We start from the raw sequence: 25,550 nt of genomic DNA on the forward strand, positions 1-25,550 counted from the left end.
TAACCTGGAAAAAACATAATTAGGACTAAAACAAAGTAGCGTAGCTAAAAGGAAGAAGGTGGCACTATTCAACAAAAAGGAAATGTACTTGAGGTGCTTGTCAACCTATGAACTGCTAAACTTTTCAGTTCTGCCTAAAGGAGAAAGAAGGATATAGAAATGAACACAGGAAGAAAGGAGGAGGACAGCAACATTCAAATGCAAGAGAACAGAAAAAGGCCAAAGTTAACTGTGCAAGAACATGGACTCAAGAAGTACGAGAAAACTATTTTTGGAGTGGCAAGAGGAATTCAATGTCCTAATATCAGGATAGTTCTCCTTGAGACACAGAAGACAAAGGGATACACGTGAGTACTTTTTAAGTTAACAGGAAGCAGTACACATGCATGTTGTTACAGTGCATGCTGCAAAGCTTAAAAAACACATGGAGTGCCACCTTCAAAATATCTCAAACCAGCAGTTGGTTGCCTACTCTATCATTTTTACACCTCGGGATCAAAAGCATAAAACTGTTGAGTTGTCTGACCATGAGAAGCAGAATAGCGATTCAAGAAGCTGGTCAGATCAGCTAGTTTAAATTACTGACAAATACCAAAAAAAAAAATAAATAAAAAAACTACTGTGAAATAAAGTGAACTAGAGCCAGGCCATGTTGCAATGCAACTGTATTAACTATAGTATATGCTTTTATCTTACATAATCAGATGTTCAGACTTTAGTGAACTATAGCATAAAATTCTCCTAAAGCATTTAAATACTTAAAGGACAACAACGGGATTCTGTTATTAAATACTCAGCTTCTCTGTCCTTTTCTCCCTATTTACTGTCCCTGCTATGAATAAACAACAATACAGCATTTAAAATATTTTAAATCAACTGTTTCTCTCCACTAGAACAGTACCTTACTGTACTGTGGTGGTTCACTTTCAAAAAACTTATATCCTGCCCTGGAAAAGCTTGCTGCAGTCTCCAATTCACGGACGTCATCAAAGCCACTGAACACAGGTAGTTTTCTGATCAATTCCCTCCCCAAACTGACATCACCATGACTGTCCTAAAAACCCACCTATGCTGTGATGTCACATCTCCCTGGTCCTTCCCCTACCCATACAGAAAGTAAAGGCTAGAAAAAGGAAAAGGTAAACGAGTCAGGTCTCCTGCTGTGAGCTGTCAATCACAGCAGGTAACAGCTCAAATTACCCTTAGCACTTTGACAACCAGGGAAGTTAGGTGTGAAGGGGGATGGGAGATGAGTCAAAGTAGTACAATTCAGGCTTCACAAAAGACTGCAGTTTAGCTACTCTAAAAAAACAGCAGCAGTAAAAAGCACTTTGAAAGTCTGTTATGTGGTATTTGCACTGTTTGTGTTTTAAGTAGTCATTGAACAGTATGAAATGTCACTTAAGACTGACTGAAAAGACAGCAGTGTATGCATGTAAAATCAATGTAGTGACAGGAGCTTTAGGAAGAAAGAGGCCTGTGTGATGTAATTTTTTACAGCAAGCACTTCATTGCGGGATACCTAGAGGCAGACTAAATCAGAATTACTTCAAGATGCCAGACCCCATTTAGTCAGACTCGGAAATTACATATAAAAATATTTAAAAACCTGTAAAATAGTCTCAGAGTGGTGTTAAAATGTAGGAAACACCAAACCATGATGAAGTAATCATGTTTCTGTGGATGCAGTTCTCCATTAAGAAATGACACGATACTTTCACAATACATAATTAACATTTTTATTATTTATGCTATTTAAGTGTGTTTTTACTATTTCAACTGCCTATGCTTTAATACACAAGTAAATTAATAAAGCCATTAATGTCAGAAGCCCAACTGGATTAAACAACTTCCACCTATACTATCTCAATTCCAGTAGGTTTACAATTATTCCCAAAGGTATACACAAACTAGTGATCAATCCCACAGAATAAAAGCTTTTTTTAAAACATGTACAGGTTAATACAAGCTTGCATGAAGCATTAAAAGTATTCTTTAATTTTGTGCAGTTAATTTGTTCATAAATATGATGTAAAGCCTTCTCATGGTTTTCTCCACATAGAAGGCCTCAAATTCTGAGCCTACTGCAATGTATACTACATAACCAAAAGCACATGTAAAAAACATGATTTTTTATTCACAAGCAGTGGCTTTTTCCCTAGTTCATTAATAAAGCCTGAATCCATGTTAAAAGTCCTCTATTTTTTTATACAACGCATTCTTAACTGCTCCACTACTCACACAAATAATTAGTGCTGTAGCCATCCCTTAGAGGAGTGATTGGTTGACTTACTCAACTTCTTATCAATGGATTTGCTGCTACAAGGCAGCAAATCCCTCCATGAAATTTCCTTGACAGCACTTGGAGTATACCCTGTTAGAGCAGTTACTCCCCCCTTTAATCCCAATTCAACAATGTATACTTACTAAATGAGTACAATATTACTAATTCTGAAACATTTGTCCTTAATTAAAAATTGTCTTCTTGTAAAGTGGATGCATGCTAGAAAAATAAGTAGTAGAATTACTAGCCACATTCTTGTAGTTAAACTTTGTATCCAGCATATTACCATGCTCAGGCTTAGAAACAGTAACGTCCAAAAATACTGCACAGATGGCGCAGAGGGTTAAGGCTTTGAGTTGTAGTTCCAGTGTTATGGGGTTTGATTCCCTCAGCCCTCATTTGTCTACTGTGTGACCTTGAGCAAGTCACTTAACCAAACACTGCTCTTGGGTCACCCCTGAAAAGTGACTGCATATCAACTGGGCCTGCCTGGCAAACAAATGGGCAATTACTATCATCATTATATCATGATAGCTTATATTCGTTACAAATTAAACTGTGGACTCATTCAAAAACTGAGAATGCATAGAACTCACCACTGCTGGTAGACCACACTAGTAAAATAAATGACAACTGTAGGCAACGTTTGAAAATTTCTGCAATGTACAGAACATTTATTCCCAATAGTTCACAACTAAACAAGTTCATCTGGAGTTATAGAAGAAAAACGCTTAATAAATTTTAATAAAAGAGATTTACACACAACATACCAAGACAACTCTAAAATCTTGCTACATAAATTTATTTGTGTTGAGAATGGTCACATACCACAGTGTGAAATGAAGAGGCAGACAAAAGAAACAAGAATCTAACTAAAAAGCTTGACCCTACTGACAAACTGCTCGTCAAGTGGTACTCTAATCTCTTAGAAAAGGTGAATAAATTAAAGAACAGCCAAGGTCATTGTGGGCTTGTGAAGTCAGCCTTCTTCTTATAAGATAATTAACAAGGCAGCAACTATAAAAGGAAGAATTACGGCACAGAATGATACCTTTTGGAGTCAATTACAGTACCAGGTCCTACATAACTGCAGAGAAGTGAAGAGGTGCAGCCTCACAAAAGCCATCCACGCTTGCAAAGGTAGAGCTATTGTGTGCTCATAAAGGTGGAATTTATGCCCAGTCTCTTTCAGTAAAGCTAACAGGAAGTGCACAGAAAGAATGGCTGGCTGCAAGGCACTAAGGGTATCTACTAATATTCCATGGACCATAACCGCGATCCTCAGAACAGTGAGGCTGTAAAAAAAAAAAGTGAAAAAGAGTACATATTAAGTCTAAGGTACCATGGACTGTTACTTCAACTTAGACAGCGATTTTAAGAATGAACAGATAAAAGCAGCAATAGTGGAAGCCCTGCCTGCAAAAATGCCTTAAAGGAATCACAGTGAATTTTAACATCACTGTAATTCCTTTGAAGTCGCACTTTATTTTCTGAACTGTGACACCTGCATTTACATGCCCTGTACATCTTTCTGAGAGCCTAGTTCTTACACCATGTCCATCTAAGCCAAGAAAGCATGAACAGTGAAAAAGTACAGTTGTGTACACTTACCATAAATGTAGATGTTCAAGTGTATTCACTGCTGCAGTCATCACATTTGGGTTATCTGCCTGCAGGTAGCCCTCAGCTGGCCTGAATACCAGAGTCTTAGGATTTCTGCATTGGATGCTGTCGCTTCATTCCATGATGTCAGGTCTTCAGGGGTATAAAACATGTAGCCGATGCCATTACATCAGTTTTTCTCGCCCCAGATGCCAGGTGCCCCCACAACAGAAAGCAATTATATGGTATGGAACACCCCCAGCAAAAAACAAATACACATGATACAATATATGCCAAACAAGGAGGAAAGGTAAAAGTCAAGAGAAGTCAGGGGGCTGGGGGGAGGGTAACCAGGACTGCAACAGTGAATACACTCGAACATCTACATTTATGGTAAGTGTACACAGCTGTACTATGTTCTTCGTGTTTCACTGTTGCAGTCATCACATTTGGGTTGATTCCCAAAGCTAAGGAAGGGTGGAGGTAGTTAAAGAGCATTAGGGCTAGCAATAAGGCAATGTAAGACTGCTGTGGCAAATCCAGCTCTGGATTTAGAAAAGATAGGCAGGTGGTAATGCTTGGTGAAAGTATGTACAGAGCTCCAGGTTGCAGCTTCCAGGATGTCTCTGGTAGGGACTCCTCTGAGAAATGCAGTAGAAGTAGATGCAGCCCTCGTGGAATGTGTTCTTATCCCCTGTGTGGTAGGTTTTCCATGGTGTCTGCAGCAGAAATGGATGCAATGTGCTATCCATTTGGAAAAGGTTTGCTTTGAAATGGCCTTCCCCTCTGCCCCTGCAGCAAAGCTAAATAGCAGCTGGTCAGATTTTCTGAAAGGCTTAGTCCGGTCCAAATAGAATCTAAGCTGCCTGTGTACAATCCAGAGAATGCAGTATCCTTTCCCCTTTATTCTGAGGATTAGGGAAAAAAAGTAGGCAAATGAATGGACTGGTTTAGAGCCACATTAGACACCACCTTGGGCATAAAGGATGGATTAGTCCTGAGGGAAACCCTGTATGCATGGAAGATAATGAAGGGTTCCTTTCCAATAAGGGCCTGCAGTTCAGACACTCTTCTTGCTGAAGTGATGGCTAGAAGTAAAGCTGTTTTCCAAGAAAGAAATTTCAACTCTGCTGTAGCAGCTGGTTCAAAGTGGGGAAGAGTGAGTTTTTCCAATAAAAAAGTTAAGGTCCCAAGGCTGGAGTGGGAGCCCTCCCGGGGGGTCTTAAATTTCTGGCCATTCTAAGGAATTGTTTTAGCAGGGGATGAGAGAAGAGGGGTGGCTCAGTATTATAATGTGCTGATATGGCAGAGGCATGAATCTTAATTGAAGAGAACGATAGGCCCTTGTGGAGTATTTCTGTTAAATTATCTAGAATATGAGGTAAGCTGGGCACCGTTGTGCCCATCCCCTGAGCCTGGCTCCAGGAACAGTATCTTTTCCACTTTTCTGAATAGGATTTTCTAGTACTAGGCCTCCTTGCCTCAAGAATGACATCCAGCACCTGTTTACTAAGGGCTGCTGGAGGTGAAGTCAGGGAATTAGCCAGGCTGCAAGGTTTAGGGTTTGAAGTTGAGGGTGCAGAATCTGGCCGGCCTGCTGGGACAGCAGGGGAGGGGTCTGAGGCAGGTGCCAAGGTTGTAGCACTGTCAGACTGCGCAAAAGGGGGTACCAGTGCTAGCGTGGCCAATTTGGTGCAATCAGTATTGTCCTTGGTTTGTCCTGTTTGATCTTTAGTAGAACCTTTGAGAGGAGAGGCAGAGGGGGGAAAAGCATAAACTGAGAGGCTTTCCCAGGTATAGGACACAGCATCCACTTTCCAAGCTTGACTATGGGGAGTTCTGGTGCAGAATTGGTAGTTCTGAGGGGAAGCAAACAGGTCTACCTCTGGTGTCCCCCATTTGTTCCTCAACAGCTTGAATATTTTGGGTTCCAGTTTCAATTCGTGTGGGTCCATGAGATTTCTGCTTAAATCGTCTGCCAGTGAATTTAGTTTGCCTGGCAAGAACTGAGCTTGTAGGTTCACTTGGTAGCTCAAGGCTGTGTTCCACAGAGCCATGGCTAGTATGCAGAGTGGATAGGAATGTGATCCCCCCTGCTTGTTTACATACCACATAACTATGATGTTGTCTCTCTTTGCCAATAGTTGTCCTGGAAGAATAAGGTCTTTGAACACTGTCAGAGCATTTCGTACAGCTAACATTTCTTTTTGATTGATATGCAGGTGCATCTGTTTTGGGTTCCATTTGCCCTGAATGCACTGCCCTGCCATGTGAGCCCCCCAGGCAGAGTCTGATGCGTCTGTTGTTAGGGTTTGGGTGGCAGGGGGTAGAGTGAAAGGGAGTCCCTTGTGGTAGCAGGCCTCTGCCCACCAAAGGAACTCTGCCCTTAGACAAGGAATGATAGGAATTATTGTTTCCAAGTCCTGAGAATGTTGACATCATAGATTTTTTAGACACTATTGAATTTTTCTCATATTCAGTCTTGCATATGGAATTAAAAGAATGCAAGAGGCCATGAACCCCAGGACTTGCACAAAGGTCCAGGATAGGATGCCAGGAGGTTTCTTTTCTGGGAACCAGGAAAGTACAGTTGTGTACCTACCATAAATGTAGATGTTAGAGTGTATTCACTGTTGCAGTCATTACACTTGGGTTATCCTGCTGGTAGGCTACCCACAGTCGGCCAGAATTCCTAAGTCTAGGTCCGGCGTTGGTTGCTGTCACCTCCTCCCTGACGTCAGTGCACCAGGGGTATACAAGATGCAGCCATCATTTTCTTCAGTTTTTCTTGCTCCAGATGTCAGGTGCCCCAAAAAGGGTAGGCTAAAAATATGCCAATATGTATGCATGCACTAAGTAAACATTTCCTTCATCTACAAGCAAATACACCACATAAGTTGTACAGAATAGAGAAGTACAGATAAGTCCCAGCAAAGAAAGGGGGAATGGTGGGTGGGTAACCTGGACTGCAACAGTGAATACACTCGAACATCTACATTTATGGTAGGTACACAACTGTACTAGGTTCATCGTGTTTCACTGTTGCAGTCATTACAATTGGGTTGAATCCCAAAGCTGAGGTCGGGTGGCTGGGTCTAAATAGGATTAGGCGAGGCTATGAGGCCCTGCAGAACTGCAGTGGCAAAGCCTGCTCTGGATTTAGAGTAGAGAGGTAAGTGGTAGTGTTTTGTAAAAGTGTGCACTGAACTCCAAGTTGCAGCCTCTAATATGTCCTTGGTTGGTACTCCTCTGAGGAAGGCTGCTGAAGTGGCTGCTTCTCTGGTTGAATGTGGCCTAATGCCCTTAGGCACTGATTTGCCATGTTGTGAATAGCAGAAATGAATGCAGTGGCCTATCCATTTTGAAATAGTCTGCTTGGAGATGGCCTTTCCTTGTGATCCTGCAGCAAACGCCACCAAAAGTTGCACAGTCTTTCTGAAAGCTTTAGTTCTGTCCAAGTAAAAGCATAGCTGTCTGTGTATGTCCAAAGAATGCAGAAGTCTCACACCCTTATTCTGTGGGTTTGGATACAAGGTAGGCAAATGAATGGTTTGGTTAAGTGCCACACTGGAAACTAACTTAGGCATAAATGTCGGGTTTGTCCTCAGAGAAACCCTGTCTGGATGGAAAATGATAAAAGGTTCCACAGCCATGAGTACCTGTAATTCTGAGACTCGTCTTGCAGAGGTAATTGCTACGAGCAGAGCTGTTTTCCATGATAAGTATTTTATCTCAGCTGTATTGGCTGGCTCAAAAGGAGGCAGTGTGAGTTTTTCCAAGACATAACTGAGGTCCCATGCAGATATTGGTGCTCTCCTTGGAGGTCTTATGCTTTTGGCCCCTCTGAGGTACTGTCTTAGCAATGGATGAGAGAAAATATGTGGTTCTGTATTGTAATGAGCTGAAATGGCAAAGGCATGGATTTTAATCGATGAAAAGGATAGGCCTTTGTCCAGCATCTCAGTAAGGTATTGTAAAATCTGAGAAATATTCGGTACAAATGTGTTAAATCCCTGTGCCTGGTTCCAAACACAAAATCTCTTCCACTTTTCTGCACAAGATTTTCTGGTACTGGGCCTTCTGGCCTCCAAAATAACATCCATCACTGCTTTAGAGAGAGGTGTGTTCTGAAGGGCTACATTATCCGCCATGCTGCCAGCTTTAGGGTCTTGAGTTGGCTGTGCAGGATCTGATTGTTTTGTTGGGTCAGTAAGTGAGGAATTTGAGGTAATGTCCAGGCTGGGCCTTGAGACAAGCTCTTTAGGATTGGGTAGCAGTGCTGGTGGGGCCAGTTTGGGGCAATTAGAATCATTTTTGGCTTCTCTTGTCTGATCTTTAGGAGTACCTTGGGGAGGAGAGGCAGAGGAGGAAAGTCATATACTGTTAGGGTTTCCCAGCTGAATGATAGAGCATCCACTTTACATGCTTGCTTGTGATACGTCCTTGTGCAGAATCTCTGTAGTTGGCAGTTGTGAGGGGAGGCAAATAGATCTATGTCTGGGCATCCCCATTTCTTTGTTATCATGCTGAAGACTTGTGGATCCAGTTTCCACTCATGGGGATCCGCGAGGTTTCTGCTTAGTTCGTCTACCAGAGTATTCATCTTTCCTGGCAGGAATTGTGCTTGCAGGTGTACTTGATAAGTCAATGCTGTGTCCCACAAAGTCATGGCTTGTCTGCAGAGGGGGAAGGAATGTGTGCCTCCCTGCTTGTTTATGTCCCAAATGACTGTAGTATTGTCCGTCCTTATCATTAGTTGTCCTGGATGAAGTAGATCCTTGAAAGCTGACAGGGCATTCTTAACAGCTAGCATCTCCTTTTGATTGATATGAAGATGCCTTTGGCTTGTGGGCCCATGTGCCCTGAATACATTTTCCTGCCATGTGTGCCCCCCAGACATAATCTGATGCATCTGTTGTTATTGACTGCCTGGCTGTGGGTAGGTTGAATGGCTGCCCCTTGTTGTGGTGACAGGCCTGTGCCCACCATCGAAACTCCTGTTGCAGACAAGGAAGGAGGGCAATTAATGTTTCCAGGCTGCGGCAATGTTGAGTCGAAACACTTTTTAGGTACCATTGTAGTTTCCTCATATGCAGTCTGGCATATGGAATTAGTAGAATGCAGGATGCCATGAAGCCCAAAGCCTGCAGAATTTTTCTTGCAGATAACTGGGTGTTTGTTGCCAACATTTTGAAGTAAGAAGTCAGTTGCCTTTGTTTGTCTGGCGCGAGATAAGCCATCTGGGCAGTTGTATTTAAGCTTGCACCCAGGAATATTATCTCTTGAGAGGGTACGAGTTTTGATTTCTTTTTGTTTACTGTGTACCCTAGGCAAATTAGTAATCTTTTTACAAACGCCAAATGCTTTAGTAGGATGTCCTTGTTCTCTGCTTGAATAAGACAGTCGTCCAAGTAAGGATATATCTGAATTCTTCTTTGTCTGCAGAATGCAATTACTGGTGCCAGGCATTTTGTGAAGACCCTGGGCGCAGTAGATAAGCCAAAGGGCAGTGCAGAGAACTGGTAGTGCATTCAGCCGCTATGAATCGGAGGTATCTTCTGCAAGATTGACTGGTAAATGCAGGTATGCCTCTTTTAGGTCCAAAGTTACAAGCCAAGCCTTCTTGCCCAGCATGGGCAGAAGCTGCTGCAGAGTCAACATTTTGAATTTTGGAACGTCCAGAAAAATGTTTAGAATAGACAGGTCCAGTATTGGTCTCCAGGCTTTGTCCTTTCTGGGTACCAAGAAAAGTCTTGAGTAAAATCCTTGTCCCTGCTCTTGCTGTGGTACTTGTTGAATGGCCCTCATGTCCATGAGGAATGTAACTTGTTTTTGTGCCTCTGCCCATTGATTGTATGGCAGGTCTGGCATACCTTTTGCCCTTGGCAGGGTGTGAAAGTAAAACCTGTAGCCCTGGGACACTATATTCAAAACCCATTTGTCCTGGGTGATCATGTGCCAATTTTGAGAAAAAAGTGCTAGTTTTCCCCCCAAGGGGGGCTGTCAAATGATAAGTGCTTGGTGCTGGCAGAGGAAAGTCATTGGGACTGTTTCCTGTATGGCTGTGATTTGTCTTCTCTGCTTTTGGAGGAAGAAGCGCCTGACTGCTTAGGCCTGTATGAGCCCTGGGGCTGGGATCTGCCTCTGGGGTGTCTGTATCTGCCTCTTTGTAGCCTGTCTGACACTGGGAAGGAACAATTCTTTGTAGGCCAGTTCCTGCTAAATCTGGGAGGCTGTACCTGTAAAAAATCCTTTACTGATCGCATAGATTTCGCTTTGTCCTCCATTTTCTTCAACACCTCCTCTGCTTTAATACCAAATATAGTATCATGCTATAATGGAGCATCCCATAATTTTGCTTTAACATGATCAGGCAGATTTTGTTCCTTTAACCAAGCATGCCTTCTAATGACAGAACCCGTAACTGGAGCCCTGCAAGAGGCCTCCAGAGAATCAAAACCACATTGCAATGTATGCTTTCCTACTTGTTCAGTTGCATGCAATAAATCCTGCATTTCCTTATTTTCTGCGTAGTCAGAATTAGCCAAAATTTTCTGTTTTAGCAGTGACATTAAGTATTGCTGATATTTAAGCATATGAAATTGACAATTTAAATCCCTCACAGCCAAAGTAGCAGAAGTGTAAACCTTTTTCCCCCGTCTGTCTAGTGCCCTTGAATCCCTGTCAGAGGGGATAGGGTTTTTTGCAGTGGAAGCCTTGACCCATTTGGGACCCTGAGAAATGGTTTCTGGGTCTGCAGCAGGGTTTTTATAAAGGAATTTATGTGAATCTGGAACCCTGTAGTATCTGTCTGGTTTAACAGGGGCAGGGGGGTAAGGAGTCAGGAGATAGGCCGGACTCTGAATATACATCATCCACAATGTCTAACACAGGGGGAATAGCAAGAGGCCTGTGCTGAGGTAGTAAAATAAAATCTCTAAGCCTTTTCTTTGATTCTGAGTAGTCTCCCAGTGGAACTGCTCCCTCATGGTATGCAAGGTTTCCCCAAAAGAATAATCCTCAGGAGGAGAGGCTGAAGGGATAGATTCTTCAGCGTCAGAATCCTCATAGGGAGGAATAGAGTATTCCCATGTTCAGAGGAGGAGTCAGAGGAAATGGAAACCTGACCTGAAGATTCATATTTTGTCTCTTGCCTAGGCCTCTTATCAGGAGGGGATGGGAACCCCTGATCAAGGTAATTAGGTCTTCGGACATTTTGAGCATCTGTATTTTAGGCATGGAAGTCTGTCCAGGAGAATGCTGTACTTGTTTCTTTGTCTTTAGAGCTGCTTTAGTCCTTGCTTTTGAAGCTGAAGTAGGTTTAACATACAACTGTGTAGGTCTGAAAACACCCTCAGAAGCAGATGCCTGCTCAGCGGCTCTGGACCCATCTGAGGGAATAATTTCCGAGTGTCCAATACCTTGAGTATCCAGAGGCCTAGCTGACTCCACGTGGGAGTTGGCAGCGGCCTGTGGCGCTGAGGTAGCGGGCCTCAGGGGTTGCGAAAGTGCCTCACTGAGAACCGGCGACTGGCTTAGCGGCAGCCTCGTCATCGGTTTTGGACCTCGGATGCCTGTCCTTTCCTTTTTCCTTGCGCTTTTTATAAACTCCGGTCATCAGCAGTTCTGACGGCATTATATAATTGAATCTTCGGCCAAAGTAATGAAAGGTAAAATCGTACCGACGCTTAACAGTGCGTTGGTTAAATCTAGCACAAACCGACAGCTAGCAACATTGTGATCGGGGCCTAGGCAAGGAATACAGTAAGAATGAAAATCCTTATGAGGTATTTGCTTCCCACAAGAAATACAATTGTTAACTTTTTCTGACATCAGTCTGGAGCAAGAAAAAAGTTTCCCCAACGGGGTACTTAGCTTTAATGAAGACTTCGGATCTGAAATTCGTCTTTGAAAATCTCAGGAGTCGGCCGACCGGCACTTGAGAACTGCTTTTGCTTCGGGCACCGCGCAGCAAGAAAGAATGGAGAAAATGGCGTTGGCTGCATCTTTTATACCTCTGACGCACTGACGTCAGGGAGGAGGCGACAGCAACCGACACTGGACCTAGACTTTGGAATTCTGGCCGACTGCGGGTAGCCTGCCAGCAGGATAACCCAAGTGTAATGACTGCAACAGTGAAACACGATGAACATCAGTCTTGAATAAAAACCTTGTCCCCCTTTGTTCTGCTGGGGCAGGTTGAATAGCCCTGATACTGAGGAGAGAGAGCACTTGTTTTTGGCCCTCCGCCCACTGGCTTGGGGGGGGGGGAGGTCTGGCCATCCACTTGGGGTTGGGTGTGAGTGGAAGTGGAATCTGTATCCTAGGGAAACTATGTTTAAAACCCATTTGTCTTGGGTAATGAATTCCCAGTTTTTTGCATGCAGGGTGAGCTTTCCTCCTAAGGGAGCAAGTAGTTGAGCAAGGCTTGGTAGAGTTAAGGATAAGTCATTGTGCCATTTTTCCATAGTGGGGTGGCTTGCTACTCCCTGGTTTGGAAGTGGGGGCCCCCCACTGCTTAGATCTGTGCACAGTCTGAGGCTGAAGTCTTGGAGGTCTGCTGCTCCTGGGTTTGGACTGAGAAGGCCTGGAAGGGACTGGAAAGGACCAGTTCTTTGAATGCCAATGCCTACTGAATCTAGGTGGCTGTACTTGTAAGAAATCTTTAACAGTTTGCATAGATTTAGCTTTTTCCTCCATACTTTTGAGTTTTTCTGCTTTGTTGCCAAAAAGGCGCTCTTGGTTTAAGGGTGCATCCAGTAATTAAGCTTTAATATGATCTGCCAAGTTTTGTTCCTTAAGCCAAGCATGCCTTCTAAGTACAGACAGCCCTGCAAGATGCTTCTAAAGCATCAAAACCACATTGCAAAGTATGTTTACCTACTTGGTCAGCAGAATGCATCAACTCTTGTAAATCTTTGTGTTCAGCACAGTCAGGAATCAACATAATTGTCTGTTTAATTAATCCTATAATATGCTGCTGATACTTTTAAACATACGAAACTGGCAATTTAAAGCTCTAATGGCCAAAATAGCAGAAGTACATACCTTCATACCCAATCTGTCTAAAGCTCTAGAATCCTATCAGAAGGGGTAGGATTTTTGGCAGTAGTAGCCTTAATGCCTTTTGGTCTCTGGATCTGCAGTAGGATTCTTGAAAAGGAATTTGTGAGAGTCAGGTACTCTATACTACCGGCCAGGTTTCCTGGGAGCTGGAGGCAAAGTGTCTGGGGTAAGGCTGGATTCCAAGAAAACATCATCTACAATCTCCAGAACAGGAGGGATAGCTAGATGCCTGTGTTGAGGCAGGTTTAAAAATTCCCTAAGTCTCTTTTTGGATTGAGAATAGTCCTGGCTTTCCAGCGGAAATGCTCCCTAAGGGTATGCACGGTTTCACCAAAAGAAAAATCTTCTGGAGGGGAAGCAGAGGAAATGGAATCCTCTGCATCAGAATCCTCATAAGTAGATAAGGGTAAATCCTGGTAGTCAGAAGGAACAGAGATATCAGATTCCTGATCAGAAGAATCAGCAGGAAAATCAGTTCTAGGTCTCTTAGAGGGGGAAGGCTGGCTTCCCCTAATTAAGGTAATAAGGTCTTCAGCCATTCTAATCATTTGTTTTTGAGGCATATGGGCCTAAGAATGCGCTTTGGTCATCGGTTTTCTAGGCTTAGTGCGAGCTTTAGGCCTGAGGAATTCGGTATTTTTAGCTAGAAACGACGTCGTCGGTTTGATATGAAAATCGGTAGGCCTGAATACACCCTCAGAAGCTGGTGCCTGCACAGTGGCTCCGGACCCATCCAAGGTAGAGACATCCACAGGTTCCATAGTCGAAGAAGCATCTCGCGGCATACCGGACTCCGAATGTGTCTCAGTAGAGGCCTTCGAATCTGTAGTAGCGGGTATCAGGGGCTGCGAAAGCACCTCACTGAGTACCGGCTGATTGGCGACTAGCTTATGGGAAGTGTCGTCGGCAATTTTGGACCTATGCGGTCTGTCTCTGTCTTTATCCTTAGTTTTTTCGGAAGATCGGTAGTCGGATGGCTTAACAAAGCCATTTTGGAGTATGGAGATCGAGAACGAAAGTATTTAGCTACAAAACTAGCCCAACGACGAATAGTTTGGGCGTTGAACAAGGCACAAAACCTGCAGTGAGGGGACGTTGTGGTCTGGGCCTAAACAGATTACGCAGTAAGAATGAAAATCTCTATGATATATTTGCTTTCCACAGGCAAGACAATTGTTCATTTTTTCTGACATCGGTTAGATCAAGAAAAAAGGATCCCCAACGGGGTACTTATCTTTTTGAAGACTTCAGGTTTGAAGCTCGAAAACAAAAATTTCAGGAGTCGGCCGACTGGCACTTGCGAACTGCTTCTGCTTTGGGCACTGCACGGCGAGAAAGACTGATGTAATGGCATCGGCTGCATGTTTTATACCCCTGACGTAATGGAAGAAGCGATAGCATCCAACGCAGAAATCCGAAGACTCTGGTATTCAGGCCAAATGAGTGCTACCTGCAGGCAGATAACCCAAATGTGATGACTGCAACAGTGAAACACGAAGAACATCAGGAAGATTAAAAAATTCTTGTAACTGGATCAAACTATCCCAAAATCCTGCTCCTGTAAATAAGGGCCACACCTGAAAAAGGCTTACTGAAAAGATTCTGGAACAGAATACTTAAGCGACACACTATACGTGTGATGCCAAAACAAAAGATGGCACAGCCAGTGAAATTTGTAACAGTGGACATTTGTGCTGCATTAACTGTGTTTGGTATGAAAGTAAATCTGACCTTGAACTACTGTGATCAGTGTCACTGCAAAAGAAAAAAAGGTGCAGTGTGAAGACACTGGGGAACCTTTGAAATAGAAGGTGGAAAGTTTAGAAAATTTGAAATGTGACAACTCTCCTGAGGTATGTAACCCATGAAGTAATTCTGACATCTAAAAAAAAACAGACACACTGTAAAAACTGTGTGTGAACTAAAAGTGCTTTATTTATATGCAACAGCTGAAGTTCAGTGCAAACAAGCACAAAGTGCTGCATTTGAGCCAATGCAACTCTGATAAGAAGTACCAGGCAAGAGGAGTAGAACTGATGGCAAAAAAGAATGTATCTGGGTATTAATTACACCTGGAATGGACAACAGGAACCGAGTGAGGACAACGGTAGCAGCAAACAAAATGTTGGGGTATAGCCTTATCTGTAAGGACACCAGAAGCAAGCATATAATATTCGCACTCTGGAGTACACTGATGAGAATACACCCTGCATGCAATGTTATAAGCCAAAGAACAACAGGAACATCAGGCTGCTGGAAGGAGCCAGAAATATCGATGAAATTGTAGGGAAACCAACACAGTCAGAAATCAGAGGTGCTATAACTATTCGCAAATGAGACAAGACACAGTGGAGGCCAGGATAATTGTGCACAAGTTCATGTCTAAGAGATGTGGAGGAGTCATACTGAATAGTTAGTATGAATATCACCTCAGATCACCCCTGAAAAGATGACACTGGCCTAGTGGGACTAACCCAATCAACACACAGCAAATAAATAAATGGTAAAGAGGAAGGATGGGGCACATGCAATAGGCTACAGGGATATCCAAAAGTACTTCTTCAAAGAAAGGGTTGCAGACCCATGAATGGACTATCAGAAGAGATGGTAAGAGAAATTCCACATAGGCATGTGAAAAGGCACGAGGCATGTGGAGAAAGGGGGACACGGCTAGAGACGAGGCAGAATGCCAAATGCAATTAAATGGCAGACTACATCAGGCTATCTCCTTCTATAAGGAAGTGTAAGGTAATATTACTGCTTTTTCATTTCTTACTGTTACTATACAATTTGTGTATATATGCAAATTCTATATGTATGTATACATCACTGCGTAATTCCTATTTTGCTCATATGCATAAAAGTTCTGATTTTATCTTTCACGGATACGTTTTTATCCTACTCTGGCTTGCAAAGGGGCTGCAGCCTCTCCAAATAGAAAGCAAAGGGTAGAAGGCATGCAACCAGTCCAGGCATCCATCTCACACACACACACACACACACACACACACACACACACACACACACACACACACACACACACACACACACACACACACACACTTTGGAATACTGCCAGTTTAACTTGTATGTTCATCAAATGCTTGTCACTACCTGCATGCTTAAACAATCACAAAATAAACACTAAACAAAGGCCACTTAACGCAGAACACAGTAAGCTGTACATGAGCATAAGTACTCTTGACTGTTGCCTCTACTTTGTTAGGGCTGTACCACACTGTTGGGGTCTATGTATTTGGATTTGACTTTACTATATATATGTTAATGATTTAACTTCTCTTGATATGATATGGCACCTATAGCTTCTATGTCACGGCTGACAAAGTTTACTCTGATCAGCCCATCAATCCTGTTAACTTAAATATACACAAAGCTTACAGTCTTCAAAGTGGAACTATGCTGAGGAGGGATCAGAGTACAAGAGAAGTTTTACCAGTGCAAAAAGTTTTGTGAGCAACAAGTCTGTTTACAAAATGAAAGCACCCCCCCTTCCTAAAAAAAGTGCAGCTGTAAAACCACCGATGAGTAGACTAAGAACACATCACAGCCAGCATTTGAGAAGTGCAGTACTCCGTGATGAAAAACCCAAGAAATCTTCCAAAAGCTCAAATGTGGCATTCCCAAAACTCCTGTTGGTTTCACAGCAGAACTTAACCATTCCAAAAGATTCCATCACAATATACCAGTGTAGATCTCTGCACAGTTAGGAAAGAAATGGTTGTGATTACGGTACTGCCTTCTCATACAGATACAGACATGCATGTGGTCCTGCGTCAGACCTGCATCTCTTAGACCTAAAATTTACCAGTCCAAGATGAAAACATCACCTAATGTAATGAACATCTCAAAACAAGAATCAGCATTTTACATACCCCACTTATCTATGTTGTCAACCATCTGCACAAATGGATTTGTTAAGCATGCCTGTCTAATAAAATACTCTGTTTTTTTGGGAAGGATGGAATTAAACTGTTCAGTTTTACCCAGACTAGCACTAGACAAGATAAGCCATGTGGTATGCATACACAGTGAAGAAAAGTAACAAGTAAGAATTATTTATTACTTACATTATTAGGTGTCACTGTCTGTCTCAGCCCTAAAAACTTACAAATTAAGAACTCATGAAATATTATCTAGGAACTCATTTTCACCCTATGAACCTGCACTACTGACCCTGAATATTTGATACAAAGTGAGCCATCAAATGATTTCCTGGAAATGAATTATGACTAGACAACAGTTAATACTACACGTCAGCAATCCAGAACCCTTAATAGCACAAAACAGAAAGCAAGCAAATACTAATAAGGCCAGGCTTATTGTTAACAATTATGTGTAACACGAGTAAGCTCAAACATAATGTTATCTTTTTTCTCAATCTTTCTTTAGAGTCGGTTAATCTTTCTCTGGGGTCATTGGCAAATAATCTCCTAAAGTAATTTAAAGTAGCACAAACTAATCTTGTTTTTGTGTACTCTGCAATGTCTTTACTTTGTATAAAAAGGTCAGTAAAATAAAGTTGGAAAAATGCTGGGTGTCATTAAATACTAAGTCTGTAGCAATCAAATGTTAATTAGCAATATGACAGTTTAAAGTCCTACATTCTGAATGTTGTAAGCAAGACACATGCTGAAAATAAGGGAATAAGACTCTAGATCAGGGGCAATGAGTAAATGCTGCTCATTCAGAACACTGGCAGATTAATAGGTACTGAAACAATGTATAAAATGAGATCTGTAAATTAAATGCCTAAAATTATTAACTGTAATCCTTATTTTCTATCATATAAATCACATTTAAAGAGAACTAGAGTAATATCCTCTGGTAAAATCAAGGACGGCTTAGAGAAATAGTTGCGACAGTAAGTGGTGAAGGAGACATGTTTTTTCATTGATAAATCCAGATTAGAGAGAATGTCAGAAACCAGTAACAGAACAATTGTACCTACTTTACTTCTCAAGCATCAATTATGAATCTTTTTTAACATAAACATTTGTGAACCTGCACAAAGTTGTTAGAGGAAGGGAAAAACAAGGGACATGGGAGATGAAAAGAGGGGGTGCAGTCAGGCACAAGCTCAAAATATGCAAGAATTTGGCAGCACAAATTGATAGCTCGAAAGGAGCAACTCACTGAAGACCAAAATACAGACAAACCACTTCAAATAAGAAGCAAATTACCAGTTTCACTAAGACATGTTGTGTGTAGAATGATAACCTTCCATAAATGCATCAAGCGAAGCACAGATGCCTACTTGCCTAAAAATGCATCTTTCAGTGAACCTCACTCCCCCACCAAAAATATATATATACTTCCTTGACAAAGAATTTCATGATTAAAGTGAACCTGTATCCCTGGGGCGTAAGCTGCCTGATATATTAGGGCTAGAGAGGAAATGGGGACTTGGGACTACAAACAGAGGCATTACTGTAAAAATGTTATCTCCGTAAAACCTCTGGACATGTTATCTCAACCTCAAACCTAAATGAGGACAGCTTGGGACAGGGAACAAAAATGTGGGGTAAATTATTTATTTATTCCAGTTTGATTACCGGGGAAATCCACTGGGTCAACATGGCCCACTTTCAGTGGAGCCCGGGTAGAAAAGCTTCGAAAATGCATAAAAAAAATTACATACAGGATTTCAACACAATCAAGAATTTAGAAAGCATTAAACATTTTGCAGAATACGATTTCAATGAATACAGGACAGTATGTGAGCACAATTCATACTTAAGTTATGGTTACTACATTTGCATAGTATAGCAGTATTTCTTAGAGATTCCTAAAAGACAGTTAAGGTTGAAAGGAAGGAGAAATAGTGGTAGCGTTTTGAGTGAAAGTATTAGAGAGAGAGAAATCTGTGCTCAATATTTACAATATTTACATGTTTTGTTGAGCAGGTATAGTTATGGGAGTAGAAGGATTGTGTAGTTATTTACAAGTTTTGTTGAGCAAGTATAGCTGTAAGAGTAGAAGGATTAGGTGGTATTTACCAGTTTTGGTGAGCAATTCTAGCTCTAGGGGTAGAAGTAGTAGTAGTAGTTAAGTAGAGGGATAAAGCTGCAGGAGAATTGCAGGGAGAGATAGATATAGCTGAAGAAATAAGTCTATAGGAGGAAGATAGGGTAAATCTATCAGAAAGAAGTGGTCCCAGATTAAGGAGGCAGGGGCATTTCCGTTTAGTAGACAGGTGTTTAAAAAGTAGGGCCTTGAAATTTTCAGTGTTTGGGGTGGTTCTTAGTGGTGGGGGGAGGGGAGTTCCATTTGTTGCCAAGGGCATAGGAGAGGAGCATCTGGCCGGCAGGATGTTTAGGTTTGTGGATAGAAATTAAGTTCTGATGTTCAGATCTAAGGGTTCTGTTGGGAATATAAGGTGGATGGATATTGGTTAGAGCAGGGCATTTAGCAGGATAAAATATGAGTGAGTGTGCTATGGAGAGTTGTAGGTAATCTAAGTGGTTTGGTAGTTCTAGCCAGTTCAGGGATTGTAGGGGGAGGCAGTGATGAGTGGAGTTTTTGGCTTTGGAGGCAAATTTAGCGATTTTATTGTAGCAGCTTTCTAGTTTAGAGGTGGTAGAGGAAGACAGGCTGGTTAGGAGAGGTGCACCATATAGTAAGGAAGGAAGGAGAAAAGTAGAGGCCAGAGTGTGCCTTGTGTTAGAGAGAAAGTGGTTGTTCCTATACAACGTACCTAGCTTTTGGTGTTTTTTTTTTTATGTTTTGTTGTACATGCATATCGAACTTTAGTTGTTCGTCAACAATTATGCCGAGAAGTTTAGCGGAATTGATGACTTCTATAGGTGTGTGTGTTTGGCTGAGGATTTTGAAGTCACTTTTATTGAAGGAGTGGTTCTTAGAGGGTGAGAATAGAAGAATTTTGGATTTGTTAGCATTAAGACAGGTGGTTTTGGTGCATCCAGTTTTCAGTTTTGGAGAAGGCAGTCTGGGTTTTAGACAGCAGTTCAGGGAGGTTAGAGGCAGAGCAGATTAGGGTAGAGTCATCTGCATACTGAATGATTTTGGTGTCGGATATAGCAGTTGGGAAGTTATTGATGAAGATGTTAAATAGCATAGGACCAAGGATGGATCCCTGTGGGACACCAGTGGGGGTGGGTAAGAAGGAAGAGATGGTGTTTTTCCATTTGACAGCCTGATATATTTCTGACAGGCAGCTGGAGAACCAGGAAAGAGTTTTTGGTGAGATGTGAAGGTTAGAGAGATGGTAAAGAAGATGGTTGTGGGAGATAGTGTCAAAAGCCTTGGACAGATCGAGTAGAACAGTAGATACTAGCTGTCCTGAGTCTCTGGCTTTATTAACAGTATCTAAGAAAGAGATTAGGGCTGTGTTGGTGCTGTGGCCAGGGCGGAAGCCATGCTGGGTGGGTGTGAGGAGGTTATTTTGGGTGAGAAATGGCAGAAGTTGGAGGTGGATGCACTTTTCAAGGATTTTAGAGATCGGGGAGAGTAAGGCAATAGGGAGGAAGTTTAAGATGCAAGTACTTTTTCCTCCCTTGTGGAAAGGGAGGATGAAGGCTGAGTGCCAGAGTTTGGGGATGTAGGATTCTTTTATTGATCTGTTTATAATGATACTGATTGGGAGAGCGATCCCATCTGCGGCAAGTTTTAGATAGGATGAGGGGATGTTGGGTGCATTACAGCATGGTTTGAGAATGGATAGGAGTTTTTTATGAGAGTTGTAGAGACAGGTTTGAGCTCAAATAGAGGAGGATGGTTGTTTGGTGGGATTGGCTGGAGAGGTTGAGGATTGGCTGGGTTATTGTTAGGAAAGGATTTAGTGAGGGCAGAAATGGTTTCAATGAAGAAAGAATTAAATTCAGAGCCTAGTTCAAGATCAGTTTTGCTAGGGTTGGGGCAGGGGTTAGATTTTGAGCCTGGATAGAAGTGAGTTTATGGACCTCCAGAATTGTTTAGGATTATTACGGTTGTTAGACTGGAGCTTAGTGTAGTAGATTTTTTTGTCTTTGTTGATTAGTTGTTTAGCAAGGTTGCAAAGCTGTTTGTATTGAAGTAATGTGTTGGGCAGGTTGTTTTTTTGGTGAAGTTTCCATAGTTTGTCCCTTTGGTGAATAATTAGTTTGGTCTCTTTGGTAAACCATGGAGCTGAATTATATTTGATCCTTTTATTTCTTGGGGGAGCTACAGAGTTTAAAGTATCAAGGAAGACAGAGTTGAAATGGTCTATAGCTTTATCAAGGGGTAGGGAGTTTAACATGTGCCAGCTCATTTGTTTGAATAAATTAGAGAAGGTAATGGGGTTGAAGTTGCTAAGGTTGCAAGTTTGGATAAATTGACGCTGGTAAGGGGAAGAGGTGGTAGTGCGATGGATAAAGGCAGGGAGATGGTCATTAATGGTATCAGGAATAGTGCCAGAGTTGGTTATTCTGTTAGGGTTAGAGACGAGAATCCAGTCTAAGGCGGATCCTGGGGGATTATTTTTGTTAGATTGGGTGACAGTGTGGATAGTCTGAGTGAAATTATAGAGACTGATGGATAGGGATGGGGAGGGGCAGTTGAGTTTCTTCCAATCAATATTTACATCTCCTAAGATGCAAGTTTCATATTTGATTTTTGTGGAAGCCCATAGGAGAATTTCTTCTAGTATTGATAGATTATTTCCAGGGGAGATGTAGAGGGCAATGAAGCACATATTTTTGTGCCTGTTTATTTTTAGTAGTCCAGTGGTTAGTTCAGTGTTCTGGAATTGTGGGATAGGAATTTGGAGCGGTATTAATTTATTTTTGTGCCTGTTTATTTTTAGTAGTCCAGTGGTTAGTTCAGTGTTCTGGAATTGTGGGATAGGAATTTGGAGCGGTATTAATTTGAGAAGATTGGAATATACTAGGGCAGAGCCGCCACCTTTTTTATTAATTCTGTCATTTCTGAGAATGTGAAAACCTTGGGGCAGGATTTCTGAATCACCCAGAACCCTTCTCTACAGCACAAACATGATCAAAATACCTGAATAAAAAGAAAGGGAATGAAGGCACAATATTAAGTGGTTAAAAGGGAGCAACAAAGCATTATTCCAGCAAAAAAAATCCCCAAAAGGAAAATCCAAAGGACAGTAAAGGGATATATAGCACTAAAACAAAGAAGGGTGGGATTGCCAACAATCAAGAACAGCATATACTATTTGAAAATAATGACCACCAAATGTTAGACAGGTCAGCACCCAAGTAGACAACTTTAAATCATTTTTTGAATACTTTTTTTTACCTAACAAATTTTTTATGCTCTTCCAAGCATCACCCTCCATCTTCAGACTTTATTGCCAGGCTTTTCCCTCCTCTGCTGACTCCATTACTCTTGCACTCATCAATGCATACTTGAAAAGTAGACTACACTAGTTCTCCTGTCAGGATGTGGTGGGATGCACGTTTGTCATCAATTCTGCATCTAGCAACCAGTATCTTGTGTCCCTGTCTTTTATTTAACTCACTTGCTATGCTATCCACATTTCACTCTCTCTCTGTTTTTGAAGTACTTAAAAAAGGACTTCCATTATTCTGTTAACAGAAAAAAACACTAGTCAAAATTCTCTTTACAGCAGTGCCCTAAGAGTGCTGTCTAGATAAAATGGGCTTTGCTTAAGAAACACAGCAGGCAAACAAAGTGATGGAATCAAAACCGAAGTTATGTACTTAAACTGGATCTTCATTATCCCTAGTCCATCCACTTTGACTTGTGTGAATTCGTCATCATGAGGAACCAACCTGGTAATTTCAACTTCTTCAAAATGTTAAAGTTCCCTTACTGCTCACCTTTCTCCCCCTGTAACTCTGAGATCAAGTTTGCTAGCTAGAACCTAAAAAGGACCACTGGGATAACGAAGTGGTTGTGGTATCAGTGGGACAGGCTTCAAGACAGGTCTACGAGTTCTGTCCTGCAATATTATCAAAATCAGGAGGGTGGGTTGTGGAAGTGGATGAACTAAGCATAATGAGATCCAATGTCGTGTTATGTTAAGTATATACCTTCCATATCTTACTTTACCCCATTCATCAACATCCACTAAGGGGGCAGAGTTCCCAGCTACTAAGTCAGGAGTGGAATCATGGCAGGATGCCCCTGAGAACAGCAGCCCCAAAGGAGGACCCTGACCTGGAGATCACATCAAATTTGTAGTGTTTGACAAACTGCAGTGTAGACCACAGTGCTACAGCACAAGTACCATCAGTTAAAGAATTCTTGAAAAATAAAGTAGAAGTTGCACTAGATCTTGCAGAATGTACCTTGGGTTTGCATGTCATGGGGCTGTTGTTATACTGATATGTAAACATTTTACAGTTGAGAGAGACATCTAGACAAAGTAACTTTAGAGACATTCTGGCCCAACCTGTAAGATGAATAGTAACTGAAAAGTTGGTCATCTTTCCTGATAGTTTTAGTAAGATGCAAATAAAATTGCAGTGGTCTATGAGCATCTGCATATAATAGATATTCCTCTCTATTGGAATACTGGGGAAAAAAGCCTGGGAGACAAAGTCTGATTTAGAAAAGATTCTGATGTGAGCATGAAGTATAGGCTTTAAGGGAGACTCTCTATCCCTGTGAAAGACTAAATAAGAGGTTGGTAGGAAAGAACATGCAAATCAGAAATTTGGCTGTCTGGAATAACTGCTATAACAAGTAAAAACCTAGCTGCCTGTGAACATCTAAGTGCAACAGATGTTCTCCTCCGTTGGAATACCGGGGGTAAAAAGAAAGAGATGAACAGTCTGATTTACAGAAGACTTTAAAGTGAATGAAGGACTGATTTTGAGGGAAAGAATATCCCTGTAGAAGACAAAATAAAAAGGTTGAGAGAAAGAATATGCAATTCAAAAACGTGTCTGAAATAACTGCTACAAGAAGCAGGATCTTCCAGGAACGGTATTTTAAGTGAGATGAAGAACCACATTAACTGGAGGATGTGTTAGTGCACAAAACTGACATCCCATTGTGGTACAGGGTCCTTAATAGGAGATCTCAGAAGAAAGATGTCTTTTAAAAAGGCTTTGCATACATTCTGTGAGGCCAGAGTTAATGAAATGAAATCTTGATGGAAATTTCAAACAGCAGCTAACTGAACTTTTATGGTAGAAGAATTGTAACCTGAATCGAAGAGAGTAGACAGAAATTAGAGTGTCTAAAAGGAAAATGAATTCCTGTTTAACAGTGGAACTGGAAAAACCATGCAGTCAGTTTGAGGGAGAGAATGACTGGGTGAATCCATAGCACAGGGAACCAAATTTGTCTCAGCCAAAAGGGGCTATGAGAATAACTGAAACCTTGCACAGGGAAGTTTTTTGCAGAAAATTTGCCATTAGTGGTAATGGGGGGAAAGGCATAAAGAGGTCCAGGAGGCCACTGATAGACCAGTATTGTCCCTCAGTGTTTGTCTCTGTGAAGGGATCATGGCAAAGTAGCTGCTGCTCTTGGTGATGGTTGAAAGGTAAAAAAGTCACAGTGGTGAAAACTCATGTGTCCTACTGACAGGTTAAGGGACCACTCGTGGGGCATCAGAATATACCTGCTGAGCCTGTCTGCCTGAAAGACAGTCTACTCCAGGATGTGTGCTGCAACCAGAAAGTACTGTGAAGATGTCACCCATTACCACAACCTCACGGCTTCTCAGTTAAGTGGGATTAAGACCAAGTTCCCTCTTGCTTGTTGATGTATCCTACCACTGACAATTTGTCTGTCTGGATAGAAATCAAATTCTGCGGAAGAAAGTCCTGAAGGGCCTGCAATGCTAGGAGGCCCACCCATATTTCTAGGATACTGAAATGAAGATAGGCCTCTTGTTGGGTCAACATTCCCTGGACTGTTCTCTCCTCAAAATACCGTCACACCCCAAAGAGGAGATGTCCGCAGTTATTGTGGGCCTCAGAAGGGGAAGAATGAAGGATCTTCCCACTGGAACACTGGAAGACTGGATTCACCAGTCTACATGTTGTCTACACATGGAGGACAGTTGAATACGTTTGTTAACTGCATCTACTGACTGGGACCACTGCATACTCAAGTTCCACTGTTAGATCCTTATGTAGAACCTCATGCGGCGTATGAGATGGCTCAAAGCCATCGCTGAACCCACAGACTTCAGAATTAGGCATGTAAGGAGAATGGGTGTGAGAAAAACGTTTCAGATCATGTCTTATAGTGTCAAGTCTCCCCTCTGAAAGTTTGACAATCCTCAGTCTTGCATCCAGAAGGTACCCTATAAATACTAGGCTTTGTGATGGCACTAGATCTGACTTTACAGATACCAGAGGACAGACACAAGAGAAGGAAATAATCTCTGGCTAATATGAGGGACTCCCTTGTTGCAGCAGCCAGGAGCTTAACATGTTATTGGAAGATACGAATCCCTCTAAATCTCAGGTGAGCTGTAATGACCGGCATGCACTTGAACAGCAGGGTGGGCTGAAGTGATACCAAATGGAAGTACTCAAAACTGGCAATGACTGGTTCCAATCTGAAAGCAGATACAGCTACTGGACTTTCTGTTGATTTACGTGCAGATGACCATTCTGAAGCTCAATGAAACACACATCCAGTCCCTTTCTGT

The 25,550-nt window shown here is 42.0% G+C and overlaps 1 protein-coding gene across 1 annotated transcript in view; it reads right to left on the reverse strand.

The window, feature by feature from the left end:
• Window positions 1-25,550, reverse strand: part of CSNK1G1 (casein kinase 1 gamma 1) — a 1,702,676-nt gene that overhangs the window by 478,839 nt on the left and 1,198,287 nt on the right. The window lies entirely within an intron of this gene.

Source organism: Protopterus annectens, chromosome 7.part0 (assembly GCF_019279795.1).
Source record: "Protopterus annectens isolate FY-2018-M chromosome 7.part0, PAN1.0, whole genome shotgun sequence".
NCBI classification, from domain to species: Eukaryota; Metazoa; Chordata; order Ceratodontiformes; family Protopteridae; genus Protopterus; species Protopterus annectens.